This window comes from Culex pipiens, chromosome 3 (genome assembly GCF_016801865.2).
Source record: "Culex pipiens pallens isolate TS chromosome 3, TS_CPP_V2, whole genome shotgun sequence".
In the NCBI taxonomy this organism is placed as follows: Eukaryota; Metazoa; Arthropoda; class Insecta; order Diptera; family Culicidae; genus Culex; species Culex pipiens.
The window spans coordinates 124222718-124236987 of NC_068939.1; the positions used below are offsets into that span (position 1 = coordinate 124222718).

General features: G+C 39.6%; 1 protein-coding gene across 2 annotated transcripts in view; it reads right to left on the minus strand.

Moving 5' to 3' along the window:
- Positions 1 to 11551, minus strand: part of LOC120412962 (regulator of gene activity) — a 43445-nt gene extending 31894 nt beyond the window's left edge. For both annotated transcript variants that reach the window (XM_039573607.2, XM_039573606.2), the window contains exons 1-2: positions 11395 to 11551; positions 2425 to 2996 (exon numbers count right to left, since the gene is read on the minus strand). The gene's annotated coding sequence lies outside the window, so the exon portion shown is untranslated. The remainder of the gene's footprint in view (positions 1 to 2424; positions 2997 to 11394) is intronic.
- Between the last annotated feature and the right edge of the window lie 2719 nt (positions 11552 to 14270).

A 14270-nucleotide genomic window follows, 5' to 3' on the forward strand; every position in this document is an offset into this window, starting at 1 on the left:
TTTTAACATATTTTGCTTTGTTTACGAGTTTGCCACAAACAAGTTTGCGAGTTTGGCAAACTGTCAACATTTAAAAGTATTTGAGAAAAGAAAAACAAATTGAATTTTGGAATATTCTTATCACCAATCTTTTTATTTTAAAACTTTTTCTATTATTTTTTGTTTAAAATCTGCCAACTTTCTTTTTAAAAAATCAAGAGTTTGATAAACAATTCCTAAGTTTCCTAATCTAATTAACGAAATATGTTTTTTTTTTCTAAAAGTTACTCGATTACCATTTTTTTAATTGTTGATATCTTGGATTCTATTTTAAATACTTCGTAAACAATAATGTTGTAAAATTATCTCATATCATTGCATAATATATATTCGAAATTGTAAAATCTTAATTTTTACTAAAAATTATTAAAAAATACAATTCATGCTCGTGTCGTGGCCTGTACGGTACCTTGGATCAAAAATATTAAAAAAGTTGAAAAATTTCTCAACTATTAACATTGCAGGAAACTCACAAGAAACGGCCGTCTGCGTAAAAACGGTCATTTTCAGAAGCTAATAACTTTTAAGCAAAAAATCCTAAAAATATGGTGTCTTGGGGAAAGTGGTTAAAAATTGAATGAAGGTCCTACAGCTGAGAATAGATAAAAATTGGACGACAATTGCGCCCTCCATTTTTTTTTTTTTTTTTTTTTTTTTTTGGGAGGGTGGTCCAGCCGCACATCGTTGATGTTGAAACCTCTAAACTGGGCCCTCGTCCTGTCACGTCCGTCAGTAGTCTTGTCGTACATTACAACTAGAATCAGATCTGCCAATGAATTAGTACACTTCGACCAAATAAACACTGACGCTGTATGGATCTGACTCTAGAATAAATGCACAGTTGTGTGTTATTCATAAGTCCAACTTATTCAATTATTCATTTAAGTCCAAATATTCATTTGCTAACTACTTTGGATTGAAAATCTAAATTTTAATCTAAAATCCTCTAAACTTAATGCTCAAAACTAAACGTTCCTTTAACTGTTGTAGTACTACTTCTATCAAAAAACAATAAAAATTTGTGAACTGATATACAAATAGGATAGAAATCGCGATTTGAAAAAGAAATGACCATTTACGTCAAAAGATCCGTAGTTCCTCGATTCGCAACAATTGTCAATACAACCATAATCCGAAAACCGTTAGTTCAACAGATCAACGAATTTTGTCCGATATCATTACATTATTGATTGATCGAGACTCTATGGACAATTTGACATAAAAGAATGCCTAGTATTCTACATCAATCAAAGTTTATTGACAGCATTACTCTTACTTAACAATTGCAACTAAATTTATCATCAAATAGATTTGGAAAGCATACAGATTTATTTTAAATGCTAGTGCTAAGCAACAAATCAATTGTACTATCCTAAAGTCCCACCTAAATCCCACATTGTGATAGTGAAAAAGTCACAGAAGCAGCGGTGTCTTGTGCAATTGTGATATTTTCACTATCGGAGAACTACCTAGTTCACGAAGACAGCTTATCGGTCAACGCTTAAGCCCTGGGGCTGCGACAAAGCGAGTTCTCGTAGCATGAAGTGGTGTCCATAGTGCTTATAAAAAAGAATGTATACCCAAATTTTAACTAATGCACTAGGATCAAATCATGCCCCTTGACTTTACAAGGCCCAGGGACAATTGCGCCCTCCATTTTGATACATTTTGATGATTTTTCCCATACAAACTTCAAGTGATTAGAGGGAGGGGTTCCTGTGGTCAGAATGAGCTCAAATTTGAAATTTAGCCTAATGACAGGTCAATCTTTGACTTCAGGGTGTAGCCCCGAGAAAGCCCGGATTTGGACCACCCGGCTTAGTAACGTAAAAAAAATTTAAAATTCAAATTATTCGCTTTACAGCATTGCCTTGGCGTTCTCGATTGCGAGTTTCCTACTCGAAACTAAATTCGAAGGCTTGATTGTTGAGGCAATTGCAAACCTCTTTTTACACCTAAGCTTCCATCCACCCCGGGATTCGAACTGACGACCTTTGGATTGTTAGTCCAACTGCCTACCAGCGACTCCACCGAGGCAGGACCCAGGGAGACGACTCCTACACCTGGACTGAGCTAACGACCTAACCTCTAGGTTAGACCGGGACCAAAATTTACTTCCCCGTCCGACGGAAGGCGTGATCAGACAAATCTCGTCTCGAAATCTGCCACCGGGACCATCTGGGATCGAACCCAGGCCGACTGGGTGAGAGGCAATCACGCTTACCCCTACACCACGGTTCCCGGCTGAAACGTAAACAGGGATAATAACATCGTAGGGCAGGCCCGTAGCCAAGAAGGGGGGACTTTAATCAACCCTCTGTGTGTGTGTTATCTAGTACAAATTGTAAACAAACAGTGTCGAATCGCAACGCAACGTGTACTCACCTAACTTAATGGGAAATGATTCATAAAAACTGTATCCTTAGGATCCTCAATAGTTGAACGGAAAACAGCCGACTCGAAACCGCGAGGTTCGCGTGGTGCTGCTTTGCTGTTGTTTGTTGTTGTTCGTTGCTGGTTTTGCTGCTGGCAGGAAAGCGCGGTAGTGGTGGCGCGTTGGATTGGCGACTCTAATGACGACGACCGCGAGTCTCTTAGACCGTAGTGCTGCCTCGTGGAAGCTCCAAACTGGATCCCTCCAGAGCTGACTGGCGGCTTCTGCTACGTTTTTTTTTTTTATTTCGCGGTTGCTGGAGTAAATCCGATATCACGACCAAACAACGATTCGCGCAAAAAACTCTTCCTCTCTCGCTTGTGCGGTGATGGTTTTGGTCAGTCAAGACGAAGACCACACGACACACTCACGTTTCACGGACCGAACTTCAACCGAAAACTTCACTTCAAGCTCTTTCTTCGCTCGCTCGCGCACTACTTTCTTCCCAATTCCGGGTTGCCTCTTCTCCGCCGCACTGGCTGATGCTGCACTTCTCAGAAATACACACCGAAAGAAAATGGACCTGAATGGAGGAGGTGGAGAGGTGTACGTGTTAAAGGCGAACAACACCGAACGAAAAGCTGGCTGGCAGGTTCTCTTCTTGGACGGGGTTTTCTGTCTTCTCGATTGATCGTCGACAGAATGAAGGTCCCGCAGCATAATGAGCGGAGTACAGAGTGTGTGTGTGTGCGCGCGTCCGTGTTTGCCGGGCCGGGTGGAATAAATATTTCCAGGACTAGCATGCCAGGTGGAAGTGGTGGTGGTATTGTTTGGTTGGCACAGAATACGCGGGGATTCGGTAGAACTGGTTGTAGGGGCAGGGGGGGCAGAATGGACCAGGGGGGCAGAATGGGCCACCCTTGGTTTTGGGCTTTAGAATGGATTTAGACCAACTGTAAGGCAAGGGTCTTATAAAGGACGTCAAATAACTTCACCATACCGAAAACGACGTTTGAATTCATTGTATTCTTGGAATTATGAGCAAAAATGTAAATTTATTAGAAAAACCACGCAAATGTTGTTTATTTCGAGGTTTTTAAATAAGCTTTCTGAAAAGTTGGACTGTTTGAAAAAGTTTGCTCAATGCTTATAACGATACTAGATGTTAGGTATACGAACAACAACGGAACCTTAAAATCATTTAGAGGCTTGGTGGTGGAAGTGTTAAATTAAAATCCACTTGGGGGCAGAATGGACCACCCTTATCCTGCCTTATAAAAACAATCAAAAGTTACGAAATTCGAGCTAATTGGATTATTTCGCTCCTGGAAGCTTCACAAATCACGTTTAATGCAACATTAGTTGATTTTTTAGTTGTTTTGATGATTATTTGTAAAAATAGTGTCCTTTTTCAACATATTAACACTATTTTCAAAAATCTTTGTTTTGGTAAGTGACTATTTTTATTAAAGTGGTCTAACTTCATGGAAACTATGTTAGAAAGGTACCTTAAGTCATTTCTTATCTCCCTTCAACGTTGTATTTAACGAAATGGCTTGTTTTCTAAGGAGGCCCATTCTGCCCCGCAGGGTGGCCCATTCTGCCCCGCAGGGTGGCCCATTCTGCCCCGCACCCTCGAAAAGCAGTCGAAAAAACTTTTTTTTTAAAGGGGCTCAAAAATAGTTTTAAGCTAAAAAATTTCATCAACCAAGTATACAACATTGAAGGGGACATCCCAAAGCATAAGCCTACTACACTGAATTCATAAGTTTTCATGTTTTTCTATGGTTTTTGGCGCATTTTACTTAGGCGGGCCATTCTGCCCCCCCTGCCCCTAGTTGTTCCCTAAACCATCTTGAGGTGGCCTTCCTCACATTTATTCATACGGCTTTAAAAAGGAATTAAAAAAAACTTTTGTAGTAATTACTCTTAATAGAGTCTTACTTAAAATCACCCTTATTGTGTGCAACCTTTGAACTTGACTAGACTAGAGTGATAATTATGTACAAACATATTATGTACTCATATAATCCTTAATAGCACACATATTAATGTTTGGAAAGGATCATCGGGACCATCACATAGGTGAAAGCACGAATCTCCTGTCAAGTAAAGGAATAGTTCCTGTTTCCATCAATTAACCGAGTCAAAAATCAAACAGGAAGTGCCTCCAGACTAGATCCAGAAACGCCAAAAAGGGGCAAAAAAATACCAAAAGACAAGAAAAAAGGCCATCACCATAACATTGCAAAACTTCAACGAACCCTTGATGTTTAGGGGTGTTTTGGAAAGGAAAAAAGCAGAGCTGTCGTATCTAGTGTCGTATGCACTTGTCAGAAAAATACCGTTCCATACATTTTTTAGCCACAAAAAACCAATGTATTTTAAAAGTCATTTTTGAAGGCCGGCGCCTCGCTTTATCGAAAAACTGAAAAATCCATTCGAAAGCTGAGACGATTTCACATAAAGGTAAATAGTGGTCCACTTTCAGCGAGAATTCGACGCCAACATTTCAAAAAGCATCATGTGCAAACCATGCGTTTTGAGAAAAACGCATTTGAATGTTGAGCATCCATTTTCAATTCCCATTTTAATATAAAAGCAAAATAAGATGTTCTAATGATAACAAACGATGAAAAACGTTGCTTTTATTGATACTTGATCATCCAAATTCAATAAAACACTATTTCCGTAATTTTATATGAGAAAAACAAACATAACTTCTTTTGAAATCACCAACGTCTATATCACCCTGCTGTCATTGAGGGGGACGCTTTGTTATGATTCGTTTTTCGTTAACATTTCAAAAGGCATCATGTACATTTTGACACTTTCTGGGTTATTGCATATTCTAAAAGTACTCATAATAAGCTACCTCTCCACCAAAAATGAGCAAAAGTTACTTCAGTAAAGTCTGTTTAATCATGGTTTTAAATAAAGTAACATAAACAAAATCTCTGCCATCAGCAGTCCCTGTTTATATAGCCCTGTCAAACTGTTTCGTTTTCGTTTTCGTTTTACGGAGCAAGGTGGGGGACGCGGCCTCAAGTCAGTCCAAGTCCGGTTTCTTGTGGAAAAAAGGGTAGTGGCCGAACTAGTATTGCATACCAAATGAACACCACCGGAAGATATAGGGGATCGGGAGGGGGAAGGTGAAAGAAAATTAGTGTAGGTGTGAGTAGTAAGAACTTGGATGAATTGAGCAGTTACGTTAATCTAACTTTAAAACTGAATATAGGGAATCTGAAATTATGATTCAATCAAAAACTCAATTGAGATTTATACAAAGGGAACCTATGATGTATTTCAAATCTAAAGGTAATCAAATAAATTAACTGGAAAATGAAAGATGAAAACTAACTTGTCAAGGGCATTTTTTCTGGACCCCGTCCTGTCGCGTCCGTCAGTAGTCTTGTCGTACACTGCAACTAACTTTAATTTAACTAATCATTTATGTCCAATTATTCATTTCAGAAAAACTAACTAACTTGAAACAACAACCTCAACTAAACTGTCTGAAAGTAACTTGAATCTCAAATCCCTGAAATTTTAATTACAAAGCCAAACATTTCTTTGCCTATTTTTAAAACCTGTCTTGCTGCTTCCAAAAACAATGAACATTAATGAAACGTTCATATTTTATAAGTTGAACACTCGTTGTTAAGACGACTATTTCGTGCCTTCCATTTCATTAGGGCACACAAGCTCTGCAAACAAGAGTGTATCCCTATCATATATCTTATGTAATTTGAGTGAAAGAGACACAATCCTGTTCACACCTGTGTGTCCTTTTGAAATGTTAGGCTCTAACTGATCGTCAAAACTCCAGTAGATCCTCGATTTGCAACAATGATCGATACAACCATAATCCGAAAACCGTTAGTTCAACAGATTAACGAATTTTGTCCGATATCATTTCATTATTGATTGATCGAGACTCTATGGATTTTTTGACAATTCAGAATGGTTTGTATACCACTTCAATTGAAATCAGAAATTCTGATAGCATTACTAAACTGGCTTACACATAACTGAAGTCTGGAATTATTAAACAACCTAGAAAAAGTTACAAAAAAACTAACTATTCCTCCCCATTATCAAACAGTTTTAAACCTGTTTCTAACAGATTTTACGAACAAGAATATTGAGACTCGAATAAAAAATTTCAATATCTTGTAATTTTACATATTATAAAAGCTGTGATTTCTATCAACACAAGTATATAAATATAAAATAAATGTGTGATATATATCAACATCGGAAACCATCTTGGCAAATAGCCCTGAAACGACGGCAACGTGTGGTTCCATCTCCAGGGATATAGCCCTGTCAAACTGTCAAACAAAAGACTACATAAACCTCGTGACGAAAAAAAAGCATCATGAACAAAGCGCCATGTACATTCGGCGAAGAAAAACGAATCATAACAAAGCACCCCCCTCAATGACAGCAGGGTGATATCGACGTTGGTGATTTCAAAAGGAGTTATGTTTGTTTTTCTTAAATAAAACGACGGAAACAATGTTTTATTGAATTTGGATGATCAAGTATCAATGAAAGCAACGTTTTTCATCGTTTGTTATTATTAGAACATCTTATTTTGCTTTTATATTAAAATGGGAATTGAAAATGGATGCTCAACATTCAAATGCGTTTTTCTCAAAACGCCTGGTTTGTACATGATGCTTTTTGAAATGTTGGCGTCGAAATGGTCCATTCCCCAGAAAAGTTTTTTTTATTACGAATGTACGTTAGTGTTTAAATTTCACCTTTATTGAGATAACTGCTGACAAAAGTTGAGTATTTTCTTCTTAAAATAAAGGACAACTCTCTTGAATTGTGATAACTGCAGCATGCTGACCCAGGTTGAATTATCTATAACAGTTTATCCTTAGTAAAGAGAGTTTTCCCTTCTTAAAGAAAGAAAAAACGATTAGTGTTAGCAGTTATCACAACTTACGAAGTTTTCTTTAAAGCGATTCTTATATTCAATTAATGTTGAAAATTTAACATGACATGAAACATGACATGTTTTTCAAGGTCCTTAACAGTCTGGACCCGAAGCCTGATTTTTCTGTTACATTCTTATTGGAATTCCATATAAACTGTAACGGGGATTGCAAGCACCGGTTCCTGACTATTAATATTTCTAAATCAACATTTTCAAAAATAGCCTATAATTTTCGTATGGTCCTCTGGATCAATTTTTTTTTTTTTTTTGAAAATTCAGGCCTGAAAGGGTTAAGCCAAACCAATTATAAATAAGTTTGAAACGTAAAATTTGTGCAATTTGTTCTGACATTTTTGAGTACCTTAAGGGGATACGGGAAGGTCCACCAGATTGATTCCACGACTCGAGTTTTCAAACGCAGCTTTAAAAAGGACGATAGCAAGCAAACTGTCGAGTTTAGAAATCTAATTATGTTAGTTGATCAGGAGTCTGTAATCGCGAAAATTCATACTCGCGTTTTTGAAGGCACGTTTAAGAAAAACGCCGTAACTTTGAATGTTCTCTGTTTGGCAGACGCCAAACAGCCGTGAGCAAACAATCTATCGAGTCTAAAAATTGATTTAAGTCGCACATAAGTTTTCGATTGGCCGCGACGTCCAGCTTCACCTTAACGATTTTCATTTTTTTTTTTTTCAGTAGTTTGTGAGTTAAGTGGATAATGTTCAGTCCGAATCCATGGTTCAGATTTGCTCCAAATGATCAAAAGTATTCATATTCTCTCAAGACTTTATTCACCTTCTCAAAAGTGCAGCTGTGGTAGGTGCCGTTGAGTTTCACTGAATACCTTGTTGTTTAAATTCGATCAAATTTTGTCAAACGGTGAATTTGATCAAGTTCCACAATCGGGTTGGGAAAAGGAGCCTGCGGATTCGCTACCTTTTTCTAAGTAAGTTTAGCATCAACATTTCCCGTGCTCCTAATCCTTGTTCCTGCCCGGTGAATGGTGGAGATGGGAGCGGCCGGCAATGGATGGCTTTCATGGTGCAGCCTGTCCTGTTCTGGTAGAATTGGTTTTAATTCCTTCTAATCAATTTCTAAGCAACCTGGGTAAGATAACCATCACATATACATGACGAAATCCAGTCTGCAACCCGCTAAGGTCACCATCTCCATGCGAATTCGAATGCGTTCCGTTGAGTTTCACTGAATAGACAAGGAATTGTTTTTTATTCTTAAGTGCAAGCTTCTTTGGAAAACAAATACGATTTAATTAAATCGATAGTAGCTCTAGATTTTTTCAACCAATCTTTAAAAGATGGGCAATTTTAGAAAAGTGAGGAATTGGGACCATTCCACGAAATCTAATTAACAAATTTTACATGGTTGATCTTGACCGTGAAAAAAAAATTGTTTATTTTGCTTTAACGTGAAGACTTCCATAATTGCCATGGTTTTTCGTTCAAAGATATAATTTTTGCACCCTATCAATATGTTGACAAAATTCCTTCTACAAGTTATTCAGAATATTGCACTACACTTGCTGATTCTTTTTGGTAACGATTATCCCATTCCTTGCGAAATATGGAAATCGGTTGGTGTGATTGCCAACTAGGATGTCAATGACTGTACCACAAAATTATATAAATTGTGAAGCACAATTGATTCAGATCAAACATTCCTTCAATGGCTTCAAGAAGGCAACAACCGGCACATGCTGATTCATTTTGGTGCAGAAAATCGTTAAATTTAGTGATATACAGAGCATTTTAGAGTGATGAACAATTTTCTTCGAAAATTATCAACGGCTTGACCTTAAATTAAATAATATCCCAAAGAAACCTAGTTTAAGTTTACAAGGGAAATGGTTATGCAAGTTTTGATCATTTTCTATGTTTTGTTTTAGCTTTTAAGCACTTTACTGCCGTTCTACGCATAATTGTCCCATGTCAGTTTTGGACGATTTTGACTTTATGACATTTTTAAGTTTAGTCTGATGTGTACTTTTAGAAAAACACATAAAATCTGGTACTTTGTTCGGAAACTCATTAAAAACAACACCAAGTCTCTTTGTCCCATCGTTAAACTTCTACGCATAATTGTCCCACCAAGTATTTTCTTACACGGAATCATTAGTTTTACTAAGCATTATGTCTTGTTGACCTGTTGTATAGCAAGAGAATTACAAATAAGGGTGATAAACTGCTAACTGGGGCGATTCGGGACACATAGGGCGAATAGGAACCCACGGGACAATTATGCTTAGAAACACAGAAATCGGTTGAAAAATTTCAATCGCGTTTTTCTCAGTTGCACTTTTTTGAACATGGGACAATTATGCGTAGAACGGCAGTTTAGACCTAACAATTTTTTTCAAAAAGTTTTCGTTCGTCTACCCGCAATTGCTGTACACTTTACATTTTGAGGAATTCTTGGATAACTGGTTCTGATTCACTTGCTCAAACTCAATGCTGCAAAGACAGCTAAAAATATTGTTTTTGTGAATCACATTCGAAACAATTTTAAACCTTTTTTCTGGTGTCTTGCAGAGTAATTTCATAAATAATGAATAAATTTTAAAAATAAAGTATAGTTTGAAAACTTCGATTTATTAGGGAGCTAGAAAACCAGCACCTAACTCCATCGTGCCTGTTATGTTGGCATATCAACACTTTGACGTTCAATTAGAGCTCATAAAAAGCGTTTTTAATTGAAATCGAGTGATGAAAAGCTCAATAGGAAGTGAGCAAGCAAGTTTCTATCAAAAGCTTTGCAAAATTAATTGTTTAAATAGTGAAAATTAGCCAATTGGATGGAGTTTTAGCCTGCCAAACATACGAGAATTTCCCTACTGCCTACATTACACAAAGTAAACTATAATAAACCGATCTTGGTCACAACGCTGAACGTACACTGCATTCAATGTAATAATAAAACTCGTTCCTTGAACTTTTTGCATAACATCCTTCGAATCCTGCTGCGCAAAGTGGAATCCCCAAACATCGTGCTCCCCACGCTGCTGATGGTGCTGCAACTAATCTCGCCGAGTAAATATACTAAGTAACTACATTCGTCTAGTTAGTATAGGTGCGCGCGCGGCGCGCGATAGTAGCTCTTTAGTAGTATCGCTTAAGCTGCATTTTATAAACATCTTCACACTCTTCTTCTGACCACCTCAATCTCTCTCTTTCTAACCGTGTCCAAACGTCACCAAACTCTTGTGTCCACCACCGTCTCCTGTCAACCAGCGTTACCGAATCAGCGCGAATCCTGGTGGGGAACCACTTTTAGGAAACCTCCCACCACTCATTCCTGGACGGGGGGGGCCCAGCTCCAACTCTCATAAATATTCCACCCCAATTTTCCTTCCCAATTTTTTTTTGGGGCCACGGGGTTACGCTTCCGCCCCCGAAGTTCCCCCCCTTCGTAACAGGGGTTGTGCGTGTGCGAAATTGGTGTGTCCGCGCGGCACGCGCCCTTAAAAGGGAAGAATTCACGACCCCGCAGCGGTCGCTCCGGATTTCCCCTGGAACCGTTTTTCGATTTTTTCGTTTTCTCACTGCTCACTCCACCAGCGAATCGATTTCAGGCCGTGGCCCCTCTTCTTGCCACACAAATTTCCACTTTTTCTTCTCACTCTCTCACTGGAGGAACGAAATTCACAGTTTTTTTTTGCTCGCACCCGCTCCCTCCTTGGCACTCCGGAATCTGCCTTTTCCTCCTCCAAGGCGAAACTTATTCCCCGCACAAAAAAGAAGTCACCTTTTCTCACACAATTCCGGCCCGAGTCTCGATTCCGGGAGCCCCGTAATCCTGCCAAAAGTAAGGCCGCACACACTGGCACACGTACGCGCGCGGTCACTACGCACACACACACTCACTTCTGCTGCCACTCCGCCGTGTTCCGTCCGTCGCAAGAAGAAGAAGCCCTCGGCAGCGCAGCAGCAGCAAAAAAAAGCAAGAAAAAAAATTGCCCCAAAATTGCCACCCCACAAAAGTGACGTCCGCGCCGCAGCCCAACCCGCTCCGTTACCGTAGATTCCACCGGGGACGGCTGGCGCACCGACTGGACCACACTTTGACCGCGGAAACACGCGAAAATGGACCGAAATTTACGCACGAAAATCCCTCGACGGAGCAGAAGCGAAATGTCCAACTTTGCTTAAACAATGGCTGACATGTTGCAGGGTTGCCAGGAGGAGCAGGCGAAACTGGCGGCGAATCGTTTGTTGGTGGAAAGTTGGTGGATTAACACAAATTCGATAGGAAAACACACGAAAGGTTTCTATTTTGCATATTTAAGTGTATGAAATATTCAAAATTATTAATTTCTTTCAAAACGTGACGAAAATCCTTAAAATTTAATCAAATTTCTTAAAAAACATTTCCCTCCAACGGCAACATACGAGAACAAATTGGCCGTACTGGCAGCACTGCGAGAAAGCTTTTTCTGTTATGATGGCAGCGGTGCCAAGGCGCAAGACAGTACAACAATGTAGGTAAGCGCCCACAAGGTTTGCATATGTGTGATTGCATCAACAGTGACAGCAAAACCGGGAAAACCGAAAACAATCGAGCTGTCAAATCTGTAGAAGTTAAACTTTATTACGTAACGCAGTCGGGGTCGGAGGCCGTGTTACGCTCCATACAACATTTTAAAAATTTGTATGGGAATTTTGTTACGAGAGGGAGGAGGGCCCGGGGTCTAAAAATCCATTTTTTTTGCGTTACGTAATAAAAGAACGCTCCCACCAAATCAGGATGAATTTCACTCAGTTTTTGTTTAATTCTAAGTGAAATTCATTCAAATCTGATAGATGCCCATTTACTCATTCCTGAGTAAGTTCGGGTTTGACAAAAACAGAGTGATTTTGAACTTGCGTGTACACTCCACACATGTCTGCCTGTGTGGATCAATCGGACCGCGCACTGGACTTACAATCCAGAGGTCGCCGGTTCGAATCCTGAGGCGGACGCAAAAAATTCTAAGTGTAAATATAGGTATTCGGCGCCCTCTCCCCGTGCCATACCTTCACACTTATGGTACGTTCGTTTGATGGCTAGTTCCACACTGAGTGCCGCACTCAGAGCTGTCAAAGTGTTTCTTTGAAGAAACTCGCGCTAGTTCCGCACGAGTTTCGCCGCCATCTTGGAACTGAAACTCTAGTGCCGCACTCGATATTTTTTCAGTTTCATGCGAGTTCCACGCGCACTGACAAATGACGTTCGATTGAACCAAACCTGGCACCGACGAGTGCGGCACTCAGTACCGCACCGGCTCTTCAAACGAACGTACCATTAGGAGACCCAGGAGCTTGCCCAGGAGTCTTGTCGCAAAAAGAACGATACACGCCTGTGGTTCCGTTGACGAAACCGCAAGGTTTAAGAGGGCCACATTTAAGGTGTTACGTCGATTCCGTTTTCCGTACACTCAAAATCAGAAGTACCCCTCAAAAAGGGTTCTGTCGCGTTCTGTTTACCATTTATCTGTCAACATAAGGTAGATAAACCCTTTTTAAGACTGGTTGCAACGCGGCTCTACTTTGTTCTAGCTGTTTCATTTTTCAAATAGAACTGAAACAGACCACCCGCAACACGGAGTTGCAGTTTTATTTTTCGAGCAATATTTTGAAACCGGAATAAAACTGCTCGACGAGCTCGTCGACGAGTTTGTTTCAAACGTGAGACGATTTGGAACTGGAATAGAACTCAGTTTAAAAAAAAATCAGATATATAGAGATATCCACGTATTCTTACACACACACACTATGATGCTGTGTTGATAATCATACGCACACAATTAAAAGCATTTTTATGAAACAACATTTAGATCAGCGCGTTGCGAGCACCGTGTTCTAGTTTCATTTCCGCCAGTTCTAAAAATTTAAAACTGCTCGCAATTTGAAACAATTAGACTGGTTGCAACGCGAAGTTTTATAATTGTTTCAAATTGCGAGCAGTTTTAAATTTTTAGAACTGGCGGAAATGAAACTAGAACACGGTGCTCGCAACGCGCTGATCTAAATGTTGTTTCAAAAAAAATGCTTTAAATTGTGTGCGTATGATTATCAACACAGCATCATAGTGTGTGTGTAAGAATACGTGGATATCTCTATATATCTGATTTTTTTTGAAACTGATTTCTATTCCAGTTCCAAATCGTCTCACGTTTGAAACAAACTCGTCGAGCAGTTTTATTCCGGTTTCAAAATACTGCTCGAAAAATAAAACTGCAACTCCGCGTTGCGGGTGGTCTGTTTCAGTTCTATTTGAAAAATGAAACAGCTAGAACAAAGTAGAGCCGCGTTGCAACCAGTCTTATAAAACTTCGCGCTGCAGACAGTCTAAGGGAGCGTTCTTTTATTACGTAACGCAGTTAGGGGGGGGAGGGGATGTCGGTGTCTGTTACGAAATGTTACGAAAATTGGGGGAGGGGGGGTGTGCTGAAAAATTCTGTTACGTAACGCAAAATTTTCATATAAGCACTCATAAAAATTTGCAAAAAGACCTTGCGTTACGCGTTACAGGGGGGTAGGGGGGATGGCTCATCTGTTACGATTTGTTACAAAGGGGGGGGGGAGGGGGGTCCAAAATTCCAAATTTTGCGTTACGTAATAAAAGAACGCTCCCTAAGAGCAACCTTACCAGCGTGAGTATTAGGCAGGTTTTAAGGTTTTGTAACGCGTGATAGTAACTTTGCTCCCACACCGGTCGTTGCCAAATGCGTTGCTAAACTAAAACGTAACGCCTCGGTTGGGAGCGAGTTACCAAATTTGGCAACGCGCTAGCAACGCAACTAAAACTTTGAACTGTCAAAGTTCAAAACAAACTAGATAGAGTTTGGCTTGATTTTTTTCGGGTTTTGTCGGTGATTGCGGATTGAAGTGTTCCGTCGGAAAAATATTACTT